At 26.0% G+C, this 13,067-nt stretch overlaps 1 long non-coding RNA gene across 1 annotated transcript; it reads right to left on the bottom strand.

The window, feature by feature from the left end:
• Nucleotides 1-3,799: 3,799 nt before the first annotated feature.
• LOC121175303 (uncharacterized) lies at nt 3,800-5,664 on the bottom strand. The gene is made up of 2 exons (XR_005892570.1): nt 5,405-5,664; nt 3,800-4,585 (listed from the first exon to the last, which is right to left on the bottom strand). It is a non-coding gene; the product is annotated as an uncharacterized lncRNA (long non-coding RNA).
• Between the last annotated feature and the right edge of the window lie 7,403 nt (nt 5,665-13,067).

The following is a 13,067-nucleotide window of genomic DNA, read 5'->3' as shown; positions in this document are numbered from 1 at the left end:
AATATGTATGTAGTTTCATAATGGATTAGTGATTAATGCACTTCGTCCATTGAATCAAGGTTCAATTTTTTGTTAGAAGAAAAATCTACAATTAGTAGTGTTTTACAATATTTCAAACATGATTACTCTTGAAAGAAGCCAGTATTGCTTTAAGAATATGATGGATTGATTGCATGTGCATAGTACGGACTTTAATTTTCAACGTTTGCAATAATGATTTTTGGTTAATAAACAAATATTTATTACACGTTTTAAGAAAAAATTATAGTTTAAATATTTGAAAGACAACCTTTGATTAAAAGAATTAAGTCAATTATATCAATATAAAAAAATTTATAATCCTATAAAGGATAACAAAAAGCCCTACTTTTAAGTTTTAATAATTATTCGATTTAAACCAAACCAATTTCCTATGAGTTGCGTTTGAATAAATCCTTTGGCCCTTAATAAGGTGCTTCATATAATTTTTTAGTGTTTGAATATATGACTTTTAAAATTACATGCGTTATGGGTGAATATATTCTTTTTTTATTAAATACAATAGGGTTTGTTACATATCAAATGAACATATATACAAGTATATAAAAAGCGGTAACTCCCAAAGAGAATAGTTAGGTCTTCTTTCTAGAATTTACAAAAGTTTACTACCATCCAAAACCATGAAATTTCCATACTTTGTTTAACACCATAGTGTTGGGTACAAATTGAGAGGGAAAAAAAAGAAGCATCCGAAGAGCAATGGTTCTCCTCAGCTTGTAAGACACTTATTTAGTCTCTCCTTTGGTTGTAATCCTCTAGTAATTTCCAAGCAAATAAAAAGATTCATTTACCAATTAAATTGGTGTTCTCTTAAAGTTATGGAAAAAAATATAAAATTTGAAATTTAAATTTAAATATACAGAAAGTCAAGAAAAAAATGCAAATGTGAGAAATAAAATAAAATATAACATAATAGAATAAAAGAATGTTAAAAAAAAGTAAAAATAAAAATCGTAAGAATATCATATAACATTTATAGTAAAAAAACTTTTACAACAATAATGCTAATAATTTATCCACTCCAAACAAAATTCATTAAAAGTTTAGTTAGTAGGCTCGAGTAGTATGACCGATCAATGATAAAGACTGTGCATATTGCAACTACTTAAGTCACATTCAACATGTTTGAGGAAGTGTGTATTTTACTTACTTAGACAAAGACTAAGACATCGTATTCAGACATATATGGATTGAACTAGAATGTGTTTTTTATTTATTAAAAAACGTAATTGAATATTTTAATTTATTATACTTTTTTGAAAAAAAAATACTAGTACTTGTAAACTAATTATACATATTCATTATTATATATTAATATTTTTAATAATCATATTTTAATTTATAGTTTTTAGACTTTATTTAAATCAATAATGCATATATATTGCATTTCTTTTGTAATTTTTATTTTTAATCGATCTGTATTTTTATATTTTTCTTGAATTTAAATATTCATATGATAGTCAAAATATTTGCAACGTGATTCTTGTAAATTCATTATATTTTTACGTGGCCAAATTTTATCGGGCCTTAGTGCTATAAATAATATAATTTGTGTGAAAATACTTGCAATCAAAGTTAGATTAAATGATTATATTTTACCCAAAAAAAGATTACATGATTATATAAAAAAATTAAAGTAGTCACACAAAAAAAAAAAAGTCAAATTATATGATGTTTGAGGAAACATGCAGGTACGTATTGTTAGACTAATATTAAAATGTCCTAGTTGTTTTTTAATATTATATTAAATATTTGATTAAAATTCAATTTGAATAAAGTTATAGACAACGGAAAAAGAAAGGTTTACCAAATTTTAATACAATTAACTCAAATTCAAATCGATTTTAAATTAAAATAGGTTCTTACCAACTCATTTACACACGCCTTCAAACGTAAAATATCCTAATCTAATCCTAATTATTGTTAAAACAACACTTGACAGATGTGGCGGCAGCAAAATAAAAATAAAAATTGGTACATAAATTCGATTTGACTTGTGCAATATTAGTTTTATGCAGACAAATTTTATAACGTCATAAAGTTACAAAATTTAGTGTGCACTTAAATTAATTGTAAAAAAATAATAATTAATTATATTTTTATAATTTATAATTAACTATACAAAACAAATTCCATCTATAAATTTGTTAATTGAAAAATAGAATAATTTATTTCATTTTAGATTATTTAAAAGAAGCATTTTTTTATGATAAAATTACAAAAACGGATATAAAATTATTTGTAATAATTAATTGTTAATAATAAAATAAAATAAAAAAGTTCAACAAAAAAAATGTTAACTTTTAATCATAAATTCCAAATTTGTGTTTATCATGTAAAATTCATTTCCTTTTTTAAGATTATAATTATAATATATAATGATAATTTGAATTATCAAATACTTTTAAATAAGGATTAAACATCATTTTCGTCTTTCTAAATATGACACAATTATCCCCAATCAGTAACTCCATTAGTAGTACTTAAAAATGATATAATTTGTGACCGTTTAAAAAATAACTTGTAATGATTTAAAACTTCAAAAATTTTAATTTATAATTTTTTTCAGATACAATTTTGTTAAAGCTAACATATATTAGCAAATTTTTACCACAACAAAAATTTTCATTTCAATAATGTAATTTTAAACCACTCAGAACATTGCATATGCAAAATGCAAAAAGCATCCTTTTTTACTTATTTTTGGATACACATATTAACATCCCTCTTCTCATTCACTTTCATCATCAAAACATGCACAAAATATTAGATAAAAAAAATAATTTGTGCTCTATTCAAAAGAAAATTCATCGAAATCTACCATAGCTAGGCATCATGTACTCATGCACCGCTGCCTTTGCCACCATAGAGAAAAATGAAAGAAAAAACCATAAAACAAAAAAAGGGAGAGTGAACTTAAGGATTTGAAATCATTTATCTTTGCACAAGTATAGCCAATTGTTGCCGCATGAGTGGCCATAGTTATCCACTGCACATCAGTCGTCATCAACCTCTTTTAGACTCTTCTACTAAATTTTGTGTTGGCATCATTGAAGCAACTACTCATGCCACCCTTCACCACTATGTATGCTCGCCTTCTTTCCAACTGCTCATGCCACCCTTTACTCCTATCCTCTCTTAGTGGAACGCAGAGCCCATTTCCTTACCTCGTTCTCTTGTAAAACAGGCAAGGAACCACTTCTAAGGGATTCTAACCCCAACTAGCAAGAGTGTTTGGAGAGTTCTAATTTTAACATGTCTAAAATAGAAGAGGGAGAAAGGTATAAGTCCAAAGACAAAAGTTGAAATTACCAACTGCGTCCAAAATCCCTAAAATATGTTTGTTCATTCATTATTTGAAAGGATTCAATTATTCTAGAGTTTTATGTTCGTACGAAGTTGGCCACAAATGCACAAGCAATTAAAATGCTAAGAATAAAAGTCCTAGCCCTTATGATTTTAACTTATTTTTCTTAAAATCCTTTTGGCATACATTGAAACATGATTTTGTGAGGACCATTCAAGAATTCCATAAAAAATTATAAGATTCCAAGGAGAGTTAACTCTTCTTTTATTGCTCTCATCCCAAAAAATGAGAGCCCTCAAGGTCTTGGTGAGTGTAGGCCTATCTCTACAATAGGTAGTGTATACAAAGTTATGGCAAACATTCTTTCAAGATGATTGAAAAAGGTGATGAGGAAGATTATCCATGAAACTCAATCGGCTTTTGTAGGTGGAACAAGGATGATGGATGGAGTTGTAATTTCTAATGAGATTGTTCATGAAAGGAAAGTAAAAAAAAAAAAAAAAAGGTCTTGTTGTATCATTAAAGTGGACTTTGAAAAAGTGTACGATTTAGTGTTTTGGGAGTTTCTATTTTATATGATGGAGAGAATGAGTTTCAACAAAAAGTGGATTGGCCGGATAAAAGCTTGTTTAAAATATTTCGCAATGTCAATCTCCGTCAACAGAAGCAAATAATGGAGTTCGATGTAGGAAAGGGACTAAGCAAGGTAACCCTTTGGCTCATTTCCTGTTTCTGATAGTGGTTGAGGGCTTGGGAGGTTTGGTGTGAGAAGTTGTGAGCAAGAATGCCTTCTCTAGGGTGAAGATTAGTAATGAGAATTTCTAGATGTTGCTTTTGCAGTTTACTAACATTACTATTTTATTCTTCGAACCAGAGGTTAGGAACATTATCACTTTAAAGAGCATTCTTAAAGTTTTCGAACTAGCCTCTAGTTTGAAGGCTAAGTTCTTTAACAATGAGTTTGGTGGTTTTGCTTGGGAGGATCATTCACATGACTTTTGCTGACTTGTTACATTGCAAAACTAGGCCCATTCTATTTGTTTATCTAGGTATCTATGTAGGTGTTAACCCAAGAAGATTGAAAACTTGGAAATTGGTGGTGGATAAGTGAAGGAAGAGATTTTCATCTTGGAAGCATAAGTTCATGTCGTTCGGAGGAAGGATCTACCTCATTGACTCAATTCTTTCTTCCCTCCCCTAATTCTTTTTTATTGAGGGTCAGACACCCCCGAATCCAACCTAGAGCACGTACAAAAAAGATAATCAATATAATTTATCAGAGTTCACACTCTCACGATCTTCTCATATTTAGTGGTTATCTTAAGGTTCCAGGCCAAAATAAAAAAATTCACACACCATAGATAAATAGAGCCGAAGTTCACACTCACACAGTCTTATTCATTCAAAACAATAGTAATTTAGAAATAAATATTCAACATGCTCAATCATGTTTTTTCAGAAATTCAAACCCTAAATCGCTCAATTCTAGCAATTTTATAGGTTTAAGTCTATTGTCTTGTAATTTTGCTAGAATCAATTCTTAACACTAATTACTTCTTCCCCAAGGTTTTACCCATGTTCTAACTCCATTTATTATCTTACAAACACTAAATTAATTCATCTGATACTTGAAATTCTCCTGCTGTTCAGATTCACCAAATCTCATTTCTAAACTTTAATAAGATTTTCTAGGTGTTCTGAAAATCGGTTTTTCCTAAAACTTATGTGTTACCCTACATTTCATACCTAACAAACTCATTTTTTAGGTTAAAAATTCAAGAAAAAAGCCCACATAATACTACTAAAATTATGGCTTCCTAAAAATCTCCTTAACTTATTTTGCTCATAACTTTGTCTAGAAAATTTCATTTTAGACGCACCTTAAGTATAACCCTAGGTTTTAACACCCAAATAACTTATTTTTGGTATCAAAATCTCAAGAAAAATAGATCAGCACATAGCTCTAGAACAGGGCAGCAATGCAAAAATTTCAGGATACAACAATTCAAGAAAGTTTAACAACAAGAATACTTCAAGAGTTGGAGAAACCCTCCTTACCTTGATGATGCTCCACGAAATTTAGAAGGAAGAATGAGGGAGTTTAGATTCTAGTTTCCAACCTTCAAGAGTGCAAAAATAAGATTTTGAAACCACAAGTGAGAATAGAGCAAGAAAATGAAGTGCAAATCAAGCTTAGAATTGAAAATGGAGGTCATTTATCTAAGCTTGATGGAAGAAGGGCTCAAGAACATTTGAAAAAGCTTGGAAGAAGAATGGAAATTTTGTCTCCTTTCCTAATGACCAGCTTGTGAAATAGAAGAAGAATGACCAAGTTTTTGTGAGTTTTTGGGAGTTTAAATGAACTTATATAAGAAGCTTAAAGCATGGTCCATTGGATTAAGGTGTTGGCTTATCTTAATCATTCAATTTTGACTCATGAGTGACCTTTGCTCAACTATGGAAACCGTGTACATCTACTACCAAATGTGATGTTCTTCACTTTTAAAAAATTTTACTTAAAAAGGCTAATGTAGAGTTTTGCCAAAAATGGATATTCTCACTTTATGCCAAAATAGTAAATTATATCCTAAATGCCTTGATTATTGTGCTAATCTCCCTAAATTTACATGTTAATAGAGTGAACCTCACACAGAGCTAAATTACACTGCAACTCAGTATTTAACACAATTTTGTTACAAAATTAATTTTCGTTCAGACAGTTTTCATATCTCTGTCAAGCTAGACTAAATAAATTATTTACACTAAATATAAATATATAGCAAGAAAATCAATAATTAGAAGCATATAATCACTGCAATTAAATAAGCATAAGCATAAAAGATACAATACATAATTTCCTCTGTCAATCTAAATTGTAATTTTTATTAGGATGTTACACTTTACCCATTTTACCATCAACATGAAGAGTCTTCTAGTCATCTTATTTTCTCTTACACTTTATCTTATAAAGTTTTGAGTCAATGCTATAAGTGGGCAAGGTTTTGAACCTGCTCTACAGGAAAATTGTGTATCTCACTTTTGACCACATTGTGGGGGCTATATCAAGAAAAAGAAAAGAAAGATTTTGTGGTGTGTCTAGATGAACGATGTGGACTATTTGGTTACATAGGAACCATGTTATATTTAATGATATGGATATCATAGGAGGATAATTGTTGGACTTGATTACAATGAGATATTGAACATGATTTAAGGCAAAAATCATTGGTTTCTCTTGCTCTTTCTACACCTGGTCGATGGATCCTTTCTTGACATCCAACAACCATTGATTTTTCCTTTTTGTTGTTCGTAAGGGGCAATCTCTAACTTGTTCTTCTATGTTGTGTTAGGTCTAGTGGGGTATGGTTGTTTTGTAGGTATCACATATACTTTGATCTTGTTCTTCTTGGGTTGTACATTTATGATTGTGTTTCTTCTATTGATAGCACATTACTAGATTCTACAAGTAGCTTGTGCAGAAAAACTAAATTATCTAGATTTGTAGTGTAATTTATTTGCAGTTGCGATCTTTGGTTGTGTTAGTTCTCTTGTATTTGCTTCAATTGCTTCTAGTACCCTTGGTGCCATTTTATGCAACTAAGGGGGTAAATATTGAAGAAATTTGCATAAATAGATCATAAGTAACTACATAAGTAAATTTGATATCACACTTTAATTCAAAATCTTAAGATTTAGGTTTATAGATTTTTTTCTTTGTATTATATGATATTCAATTTTCATATTCTTACATGATGTGAGATTTTACCTCATATTTTACCAGCATGTCATATTATAAATATATTTATCCTTTTGTTGAAAAAAAAACTCGCCCAAAAGTTTCGCAACCAAATATATTGTGAGAGGAAAGAAAATGAAACACTAACAAAATCTATTAAAGCTACCTAGGAGTAGATTAAAAAATAAATATTTTATGCGTATAACTTATCATATTATTTTGAAGCACCATAATGGTACATGGATGATTATAGGAGGGTGCACCAATCACTTTTGGATCCCTGAATATTCTTCTATACCATAGAATCGTCCCTTTTGCAAGTTTTCAAATTAACCTTTTAACTTTGGTAATCACAAAGGGTCAACTTTCATTGGTTGTTTAATAAATTAATTCTCTACTTTCAAAAACAAAACATAAAAAAAGGCTCCTGATCCTGCTCCTGCTGTCACGCGCAGAAATTATTCCTGTATCCCCGGTGGCCGGTGAAAAATTGAAGATCCACATGTTGATAATTAAATTAATAAAAAATTCAAATATAATGAAATAAAAAGATAAAGGAAAAATAATCTAATATTAGTATGTAAACGTCAACCTTGTCCAACAATATAAATTTTCAAAACTAGATAACTTTATTTTATTCAACAAGCTAGCAACAACATATAATTTTAAAATTAATTATTTTAAAATAATACTTAACAACATATAAAAGTTTCTTTCTCTTTATACAAGTATCTCTATTTACATAAAACAAACCTATGAAAAATATATAATTTAAAAAATAATTAATATTCCAGTAATTATTCAATTTTATTTTTGACACATGATATCTTTTGAAATATAAATAGTTATTGGTTATGAAATCACATATCGATAAATATTTAATTTATAAAAAATTTAACTTACATTTTCTTTAAGATAATATTAGATTATTTGAGAGCAAATTTTATTCAACTTATATTATAAAATATTATTTAATGAAATAAGCATCTAATGGATTCCTATTGTCTCTCTATAGATAGTGATATAGGAATCAAGAGAAAGTGAAAATAAACTTTTAGTTAATTTGCAAGAAAGTTAAAAAAAAAAAATCATACATATATTCCTATTCTCTCTTTACAAAGAGAGAGGAGGAAGGAGATAGAGATCAACTCAGAATAATTTTTTAGTTACATTAAGAAATTTAAAAAATCATATATATAATTTTAATAATCACATCATAATTTAAAAAATCATGAGCATTCATATCTTAATCTTAATTATTTAAATATGATTTGATAGTTTATGTTTATGATTTTCGTTTCTCATTTATATATGTATAAAAGACATAAAGTGAGATGAGTATGTGTGTGAGAGGATGAGAGAGACAAATTTAAACTACATAATCATATATGAATACTTAGAGACTTGTATCATTTCCAACGAGATGCTAATATAAGTTGTTTAACCTTTAATAATGTTATTTAAATTTTTTATCCATTAGAGTAAATGACATAAAGTTGTTTATATAAATAATTGTTGCTTAAAATATTTATACCATAAATAACATATTTTTTAAGCATTGTAAGACTTGTAAAATTAAATTAAACCCTTATTTTAATAACTTTAACATTGAAGTAAATTTTGGTGTAGTGTTTAAATCCATGTGAAATTATAAGACCCTCAAAATTAATATAAGCAATCCATCTATGCAACTATGCATTATATATGTGACGTTTTAAATACTCATGTGATCATTAAATAATTTTTAATTCTAATAATTCATATATAGATATATGATCTAGATTTATTCTTCTTAGATACTCTTTTCTTCTTCTCACTTAATAGACTATATATATATATATATATGAGAAAGAATCAACTTACTTTAAGAGTAATTTTTGTAGAGTTATTTTTCATTCTCATCATTTTTTTAAAATTCAATTATTATAATAACTAATTAATCTTAATAATTAGATTTTAAAAAGTGAATGATCAAGATGAAAAATAAATCTTTTAAAATAATAAGTTGATCCTTCTCTCTTTTAATATATGAAATTTGTTAATATACACATACTCATCTTTTAGATAGAGTATATTAGTCATATAATCCGAAATATTTAAGGGGAAAAGCCCCTCTCTAATGAACTCAATTTGAAAAAGCATCTCAGAGCCCAATCTAATAAATTTAAATAATTTTATCTAAGATGCATTTTCAATAATGAATGGTTTTAATTTATTATTTTAAAGATACTTTTTCAAATTGAGCACATTAAGTCAATAATGAGTGTTGACATGTTAGTATTTTTTATTAAATAAATATGGCATTTGCTAATATGTTTCTGATGTGCCAATATATTATTTATTTAATATAAAATCTCTTAAAAGCATCCCTCGAAATAGTTCGGTAGTATTTTCTCAAGTTAGAGAACATATTAATGCACATGTTAAGATAGATCACTACTCACTCTCTCCATATATATGGTGAATTGGTGATGAGTAATTTAGCCGTAAAAACTTAATTTTACGGTAGATATAAATAAAGCAAGTGTCGGTTAAAAAAAAAGTTAACTAAAATTTTAATACACAAACTTTTGTTTGATTGGTGAAAATTTCTTTATTTTTTTATTAAGATTTTTAGTTCTTAAATTTTTATCTGATTAAAATTCTTCAAATTTTTTACATTAAGAATTTTAGTCTTTAATTTTTTTTAAAAAAATCACTTTTTAGTCTTTAAAATCTAATTAAATAAATAAAATAATAAATTCAAATTTTTGTTTAGGAACTAAAAATTAAAATATCTAAAAGTTTATAAATCTTAATTAGTCAAACAAAAATTTAATGAATAAAAATCTTAATGAAAAAATTAAAAAAACTTGATCAATTAATTGAAAGTGTAGGAACTAAAAATTTAGTTAATGCAAGAATAAAAAAGTAAAGATAGTGTAAAGTAAGTAATTTTGTATCTAGTTAAATGACTCATCCGACATTCCTTATAGTTCTTGTTTTTATCTTGGTTATAATTTCAAATCAATGTTAACGTATTTATTGACATTTTCATATATTAATTCGTTATTAAACCTCATATCAATTTAATTGAAAAGAAAATGAGTATTCTAGGTTTTTTTATGTGACTTGTATAAACCTCAATAAATAAAATATGTTAATGGATGTAATTATAGTAGTATTTTTCTACAATTTTGCAATTAACAAGGCTATAGATTATCTTATAATAAATTTATACGTGATAAGACTATGTATTTTTTAAAAATTATTATTTATAAATATTAAATGGGAGAGGTTCTATCAAACTTTATGAGTGTCTAACAGCCATATTTAAATTTTGTCTCTTCATAGACATATAGATAGAATCCAATTAAACTATGTAGATGCATGTATTGAAAGAAAGAAAAAACGAACGTAAATTTTTACACAATCTTGTTACGTAAGTTCACGTGAGAAGATTTAGTTTTATTGCTAATAATAAAAATATAAGTGTGTTTAAAATATCTTGTTTTAAAATTTTAAGGAATGTGGAATAGCACAAACATAGTTGAATTGAAACGTCAGCAATACTTTTTTTAGAAGGTCAGCAATAATTTTTGATAAATAATTTTTAATATCGTATGGTTATATGAAGTTTATATAGGACCGATTAAATAATGTTGATTTTATGTTAGAGAAATGCTAAATCTATTATCTAATATATTCTTTTCAACGTAGTCTTTTTATTAGTTAAAATTAATTAAAAATGAAAAAAAATTTATAAATTTCACATTATACTTAATGAATTTTTCTTTTAATTTTATAGTTTTTGATAAATTTTAACTAAAAAATACGTTAAAAATCATGTTACTATTCCTTCTCTTTATTTCCATAGATCTCATTTTATATTTATATTTAGTAAATCCAGTAAAGAGTTATTTTAATAAAAAAAGTTATATTGTTTAGATTATTGAAATTTTAGTACAATGACAATTCACTTATGATGAAAAGATTAAGTAAAATTTTATTGATATATATATATAATTTTATGAGTCAAGAAAATGTTTTAACATAACCCATACCTGGCTATTTAGAATTTAGAATGGGAAATCTCAACCTACAACTTAATCTCATTTACTCATCCTAACTTTAACATATCAATTTGGAATACAAATGTGATTGATATCGATTTGGTCACTCATCACGATCTCTAACTACCTGAGTACATTTTTAACACGTATGGACCTCGCATTCCATTGGCATCCGTCACTCATCGACCATCAGTTCACAATATGACTCTCCTAGCAACAAACAAATAGCCGATGTAAGAGAATCATCAAACACACCACCTCCAAAATGCTTATTATTTTTGTAAGTAGTCATCTCAGCACCACCCTAGTTTGGCAAAACGATTAATTAAATGGGTGTATTTTTTTTAATTACAATTTGGAAGTTCATTTTGAATTATTATCCAAAATAAAATAAGTCGTAATATTTGTTATGATTTCTGAGTTGAAAGTCGTAATTAATATTATATTTTTTTAAACTGAAATCATAATTTTTTTTTTGACTCAGTTATTTTTTTTAATTATGACTTCTAAGTTATATATCTTTTTTTGACTTTAAAGTTGTTTATGATTTCATTTTTTGTTAGAAGTCATAGATTTATTTACGATTTTTTTCTTCTTTTTTAGTAAATTTTTTAAAAAAATTTAAATAATATTTTAATTTAATTATTTAATTAACAAATGTTTTTATACTTTATTTTAGTTTTATTTTATATTTTGTATATATTTTTATATGATTTTATTTAATATTTTATATATGTTTTTAATATTCTTTTATTTAATATATTTTTTACTAATGTTAAATATTTTTATTTATTTTTAAATTAAAAAATAATATAAAAGACTTAAATTTAAATAAAAATTACATCTTCGTTCTACAAAAAATATTAATAGTAGGATTATATCTTATAATGAGTTCCTCCGTATATGCGTCAACGTCTCTCATCTTATTGAATTGGATTTGTCGGGTGGTAGTTATCTTCTTATTATACGACCTTTTCTTTCTCTCTCTTATATTAGGATGTTCACTTGTGTGATATTCACCACCATTTTTATATTTAAATATGATTTAAATATAATTTATTTTATAATAATTACTTTAAAAAATGGATTTAAGATAAATTTAATTGATAAAAATTATAAAAATATATATGTAAAATTTAACTAACATGTTATTGGTATGAGTAACACTCGACCTGAATCTCTTAAGTTTTCTTTTTTAATAAAAACAGCGAAGAGAAAATAATATTCATACGAGGCATAAGAAATGCCCCTCAGATTACACAGAAAAAGCCTGCATGTGTTTATATACCAGGAAGCTGTTTGATGATAGTTAATTATATTGAACCTTTAGCTCATTGAATTTCTTAATTAATGTCACATTCAAATTTTATAAATGAAAAAAAAATAATTGTGTTGATAAAGATAATCATACAGATTTTCATTTTCAGTAAAGATTAATCAATGTGATAAAATATTACATACTAATAATATTATATTATAAAAAATGTATAAATTAAATTATACTTTTAATAAAATAAAATTGAGCAGTATTGGTTCATTTGATCAATGCTCTCGTGCTATAAAATTAAATAAAATCATTTAAAAATATAAAAATATATTAAATAAAAAACATATAAAATATGAAATAAAACCTATAAAAAATATATACAAAATATTAAATAAAACTAAAGTAAAGTAAAAAAAACATTTATTTATTGAATAATTAACTTAAAAAATTATTTACAATTTTTTTAAAAATATATAAAAAAACAAAAAAAATAGAAAACAAAAAAATCCCATAAAGACTTTATAGTCGTAAAGAGAAAAAAGACAAAGGCATACAAGTCAGAAGTCGTAATTTTTTTAAAAAATTAACTGAACCCCCAAATTGTAATTATCAAAAAATTACACCTATTTAATTGTTTTGCCCCTTAATTTGGATAATAAATAACTT

Source organism: Glycine max, chromosome 8 (assembly GCF_000004515.6).
Source record: "Glycine max cultivar Williams 82 chromosome 8, Glycine_max_v4.0, whole genome shotgun sequence".
In the NCBI taxonomy this organism is placed as follows: domain Eukaryota; kingdom Viridiplantae; phylum Streptophyta; class Magnoliopsida; order Fabales; family Fabaceae; genus Glycine; species Glycine max.
This window is presented reverse-complemented; position numbering and strand designations above follow the sequence as displayed.